General features: G+C 32.0%; 1 pseudogene; it reads right to left on the reverse strand.

Moving 5' to 3' along the window:
- Positions 1-498: 498 nt before the first annotated feature.
- LOC105499112 (transcription factor Spi-C pseudogene) lies at positions 499-1,256 on the reverse strand (annotated as a pseudogene).
- Positions 1,257-6,642: the final 5,386 nt, after the last annotated feature.

Consider the following 6,642-nt stretch of genomic DNA (forward strand, 5'->3'; position numbering starts at 1 on the left):
TATTGGGTACAATGTTCACTATTCTGGTGATGAGGATGCTACGCAATATACTTCACCACTATGCAATATATCAAAGCAACAAAACTGCACTTGTACTCCTAAATCCATAAAAATAAAAAATTATCTTGGCTGAGACCTCTTTAAAAAATAATAAAATAAAATAAAATTTTTAAAAGAGAGAGAATAGTAAGAACAGAGCAAGGACATTTAGTCTATACTTTCAAATGGATTTGATCATTTGAAACAATAAAGTTGTTCATTGAATCTTCACAGAGTATTATAAAAATGTTGTTCATTTGCAGAATTTCCCAACAAGTTAGTATAGATTACATGCTCCTTGATAAAAGCAACAATAAATTTAATTTTTTTTCTTTAGTATTTGCTTTAAGTGAAAAATCCTGAATTTCTTCAGAGGAGGTATAAAAGAGAGAGAGGGAGAAACCTTTAAAACTTGTAGGGATTTCCGATGCCAGTAAACCATGAAATATGAGAGTATATTTAGCAATCATGGTGATTTAGCTCATGGTAATTGGCATATGTATAACTATAATTTGCATTCCAGTTATTTAAACTGAGACATTCTTGATCAGGTTGAACACATTGTGAGTAGAAGATCTCTTTCCCCAGGAAATAGGATGGAGAGAGTCTTCGGAGAATGGCCTCACTGAACTGGTAAGTCAGCTTCCTCTGGATTTTGGTAATTTCCTGTCTTCTTCCGTAATTTCTCAGTGCCCTGGCCATTTTCTGGTAAGTTGTGGTCTTCCTGTTGCCCCAAAGCTTTTCTTTCTTTTCCCCCAAAGCTCGGCAAGTTTTTCTTTGTTTTTTGATACAAACCGAAAGATGCCTTTGGTTTTATCTACCCACTGAATACAAGATGCCATCTCAGGATTACACGGGGATCCGTGAAGGTATTCAAACAGTCGGAGCTTCTTCCTGCCTTTTCCCCCCTTTTGCTGGAGAATAGTGGGTTGTACCAGCTGGTTTTCAGTTATGTTCTGCAGAGATTGATGAATATTTCCTTCAAAACAGAAGTCCGCAGCACTGTTAATTACCGTTCTCCAATTATAGACAGTCTCCTCTGTAGGCAACACTCCATAGCAACTGGAATTTCCTTTGACATGAGGACAATGGTTGATTAAAGCCAGGTAATTTTTGTAATCTGGCTAGTACTGAAGATCTCCAGTTGAATGTTGCCTCAGAACCTCAAAAGCATCCTCAAATGCTTGACCCAGCTTATCTTATTCAACACATGTCATATTTCATTAATAAATTGACAATTCTGTTCCTTAGCAATTGTTGCCAGAAGACACTTCAACCCTTTATAGAGATGTTTCATTAATATCAGAATGGTAAATTCAATGGTAGACTCTCATGAAAATAAAAAAGTATTTTCCAGTGCAATGGCTCTGATGAAAAAATAGTAATAATTTTTTAAAAATTAGAATTGTTAACACACAACCATCAAGAACACACTGGCAGAGTTGCATTAAATAGCTGTTTTTAAAGGAAGTTTTTCAAAAGGGGAATTTTTTAAAAGATACAGTGCCTTCACAATTTCTATTTCATTATATGACCAGTAGACACCAGGGGCTATTATTTTGAAGAGGCACATAGTAGTTTGCATCCCATCAGCCAAAAAAAAAAAAAAAAAAAAAAAAAAAAAAAAAAGTTTTCCCATTTTTTAATTGTTTTTCTTATTGTTAAAATTTAAGAGTTCTTAGCATATTTTGGATATCAGTCCTTTAATATATTTGTGTTTAAAAAATATTTTCTTACAGTCTGTAGTTTGTCTTTTCAGTCTCTTAACCATGCCTTTTTCAGAGCAGAAGTTTTTAATTTTAAGGAATACCAATTTATCACTTGTTTGTTTTCATAGGCTGTGCTTTTGCTGTTGTATTTAAGAGGTCATTACCGAACTGAAGGTTACCTATATTTTCTCCTATGTTACATTCCAGGAATTTCACAGTTTTGTGTTTTACATTTAGGTTTATAGTAGGTATAAGTTAACTTTTGTGAAAGCTATATGATTTATGTCTAGTTGCATTGCCATTTTGCACATGGATATTCAGATTTTCTAGCACCATTTGTTTAAAAGACTATCATTTTCCTTTACTAATTGCCCTTACTCCTTTATCAAAGATCAGTTGACTATATGTGCATGTATTTATTTATAGGTTCTATATTCTACTCCACTGATAGAGTTGTCTATTATCTTACCAATACCATGCAATTATATCTTAATTATTATAGCTTTGTTGTAAATCTTGAAGTTGGGTAGTGTGGAACCTCCAACTTTGTTCTTCTCCAATATTGTAGTGGCTATTCTCTGTCCTTTGTCTATCCTTATAAATGTCAAAATCAGTTTCTTGATAATCCACAAAATAATTTACCAGATTTTTATTGGGATTGAGTTGAATCTATAGAGCAATTTGAAAAGAACTGACATCTTCAGAATATTGAGTCTTCCGATACATGAAGATAAAATACTTCTCCATTGACTTAGATCTTCTTGGATTTCTGTCATTAGAGATTTAGAGTTTTCCTTATATCAACTCTATAAATATTTTATTAGATTTGTAATTATTTCAATTTTTGATGCTAAAATAAATAATATATTTTTAACTTCAAATTCCAATTGTTCATTATTGATATTTAAGAAAGCAATGGACTTTTGTATAATAAACATGTATCCTGCAACCTTGTTAAATCACTTATTAGCTAAAAGGGTTTTGTTGTTGCTGTTGTTGTTGTTGTTGTTTTGACATTTTTTAAATGTAAATATAATGTCACCCATGAAAAGACAGTTTCATTTTTTTTCTTTCCAATTAGTACATCTTTTATTTTCTTTACTCATATTTTACATCAGCTAGGAATACATGCAATGATGTTGAATAGATGTGGTGAGAGCAGATATCCTTGCTTTGTTTCTAACCCAACTTTACATCTTAAAGAACTAGAAAAACAACAAATTAAACCCAAAGCTATCAGAAGAAAAGAAATACTAAATATTAAAGTAGAGAAAAACAAAATAAAGAGAAAAGCAATAGAGAAAATCAACAAAACTTAAGATTTTGTTTTTCACACACATTAACAAAATTCACAAAACTTTTACCAGATTTACTAATAAAAAAGAGAGGAGACTCAAATAATTAAAATTGGAAATAAAATATGGGTAATTATGACTCATTTTTAAAAAAAATAAAAAAGATTATAACAAAGTACTATGAATGATTGTATGTTAACAAACTGGATATACTGGATGAAATGGGCAAATTCCTGGAAACACACAAAATATCAAGACCAAATCATCAAGAAATAAAATATCTAAACATGCCTATGATGAGTAAAGAGATTGAATGAGTAAACAAAACTTTCCAAAAGCCTGGGCACAGTGGCTTATGCCTGTAATCCCAGAATTAAGGATCACTTGAGCCTAGGCAATTGAGTTATGGTGAGATATGATCAAAATATTGCACTCCAGCATGGGCAAGAGAGTAAGACACTGCTTCTAAAAAATAAAATTAAAATTAAAAAATAAATAAAAATAATAAATCAAGACCTTCCAATAAAGAAAGGCACACAGGACCAAATGGTTTCACTAGAGAATTCTACCAAGCATTTCAAGAAGAATTAACACCAATCTTTGTAAAACTCTTCCAAAAACTTGAAAAAGTGTGAACGTTTCCAAACTCATTCCATAAGACCAGCATTACCTTTATACAAAAGACAAACACACTACAAGAAAAGAAAAATAAAGATAATTATCTCTCATGAATTTTAATGCAAAAATTATCAACATACTACTAGCAAAGCAAATTCTACCATTTATTAAAAGGATTATACACCATGACCAAATGGGATTTATTTCTGGAATGCAAGTGCAAGGTTGGTTTACCATATGAAAATCAATCAATGTAATATGCCACATTAACATAATAAAAAAATCTACATGATCATCTCAATTGATGGAGAAAGAAGCATTAGGCAAAATTCAATATCCTTTAATAATAAAAACACTCAATAAACTAGGAATAGATAAAAACTATCTCAATATAATGCTACATATGAGAAGACCAAAACTAACTCACTCAATGGTGAAAGACTAAGCCATTTCTCTAAGATTAGGAACAAGAAAAGGATAGCACTTTTGCCACCTCTACTCAATGCGCTACTGTTAAGTCATAGCCAGGGCAATTAGAAAAGAAAAAAAAAATAAGACATTGAAATAGTAGAGGAAGAAGTTAAATTTCCTCTGTATGCAGACAAAATTATATCCGTAGAAAATCCTAGAGATTCCACAAAAATTTACAACTGATAAATGAATTCAGCAAAGTTGCAGAATACAAAATTAACACAAAAGCAGTTGTATTTCTGTATACTGACAATGAACAATCTGAAAAGGGAATTAAGAAAAGTATTCCAGCTCTGTATCTTCAGCCTACTTAACATAAAGATAAGAATGAAGCCTTTGTGATTATCTATTTCCATTTAAGAATAATTGGAGATACACAAATGCAAATCATTATGGAGACTTTCCATTTGGTATCTAAGAGAGATGAAAATGTTTGCAATTTCCTAGAAGGAGGATTATAAACAGGAGGATGTGACAACAAACTAATTTATAGACATTATTCAACATTATATTTTCTCTTCTGTGTGGATTCTTCAGAAAGTAAAATTGGCATTTTTAGATCTAATTCAAAACAAAGCCAGTTGACTATATCCCACTTACACCAGAGTCAAAGCCTCAAGAGTATCAAAGACTATAAAAGCAAAAAACCCTATCCAAAGGACAGCAACTTCAGAGATTAAAGGAACATCAACTGACACAGATGAGAAAGAACAAGCTCAAGAATTCTGCCAATTCAAAAAGCCAGAGTGGCTTCTTACCTCCAAATGACTGCAATAGCTCTTTAGTAGTAATTTTTAACAAGGTTGAAATAGCTAAAATAACACACATAGAATACAGAACCCGGACAGGAATGAAGATCATCAAGATTCAGGAGAAAGTTGAAATCCAATTCAATGAATCTAAGAAATCCAATATAATTATACAAAAGCTGAAAGACAAAATAGCCATTTAAAGGAAGAACCAAAGTGATCTGATAGATCTGAAAAGCTTACAACAAGTATTTAATAATACAATCAGACGTATAAAGAGCAGAATAGATGAAGCTGGGGAAAGATTCTCAGGGCATGAAGACTGCTCCTTGGAATCAACATAGTCAGACAAAAAAAAAAAAAAAAAAAAAAAAAAAAAAGAATGAACAAAACCTCCAAGAAATACAGGATTATGTAAAGAGACTGAACCCACAACTCATTGGAATCCCTGAAACAGAGGGAGAGAAAGCAAGCAACTTGGAAAACATATTTAAGGATATTGTCCACAAAAATTTTTCCAACCTCATGAGAGAGGTCAACATGCAAATTTGGAAATTTCAGAGGTCATTTTTATAGTTTCCTGTGGGATACCCACAAGACACATAATCATCAGATTCTCTAATATCAATGTGAGAGAAAAAAATACTTAAGGCAGATAGAGAGAAGAGGCAAGACACCCACATAGGGAACTCTATCAGACTAAGGCAGACCTTTTAGTAGAAACCTTACAAAGTAGAAAAGATTGGGGGCTTATATTCAGCATTTTCAAGGAAAAGAAATTCAAACCAAGAATTTTATATATAGCCAAATTAAGCTTAATAAATGAAGGAGAAATAAGACTGTTTTCACACAGGAAATGCTAAGAAAATGTGTTACCACCAGAACTGCTCTATAAGAGGTCCTTAAAGGAGTACTAAACATGGAAATGAAAGACCATTACTGACCACCACACAAACATACTTAAGTACACAGAACATTGACACTATAAAGAAATGACAAAATCAAGTCTGCATAACAACCATCTAACAACATAACAAGATTAAATACGCACATATCAATATTATCAATATTGACATTGAATGTAAATGGGCTAAATTTCCCCATTTAAAAGGCACAGTTGCAAGTGGATAAAGAAGCAAGACCCAACTGTATGTTGTCTTCAAAAGACTCATCTCACATGCAATGACACCCACTGGCCCAAAGTAAAGAGATGGAGAAAAATACTAAGCAATGGGAAAACAAAAAAAGCAAGGTTTGCTATTCTTATTTCACACAAAACAGATTTTAAACTAACAACAATCAAAAAAGACAAAAAAGGGCATTAAATTGAGATAAAGTGTTCAGTTAAACAAGAAGACTTAACTATTCTAAATATATATACACTCAACACTAGAGTACTGAGATTTATAAAACAAGTTCTTAGAGCCCTATGAAGAAACTTAAGATTACCACACAATAAGAGTTGGAGACTTCAACACCCCACTGACTATATTAGACAGATCATTGAAACAGAAAACTAACAAAGATATTTGGGACCTAAACTTGACACATAACATGCATGTACAGAATACTGCATATAACAAAACAGAATATACATTCTTCTCATCTCCACATGGCACATACTCTGAAATTGACTAGACAACAGACCATAAAGCAATTATCAAAAAATTAAAAAAACCTGAAATAACACCAAACACATTCTTGGACTACAATGTAATAAAAATAAAAATCAATACCAAGAACATCCCTCAAAACTATGCA

This window comes from Macaca nemestrina, chromosome X (assembly GCF_043159975.1).
Source record: "Macaca nemestrina isolate mMacNem1 chromosome X, mMacNem.hap1, whole genome shotgun sequence".
NCBI classification, from domain to species: Eukaryota; Metazoa; Chordata; class Mammalia; order Primates; family Cercopithecidae; genus Macaca; species Macaca nemestrina.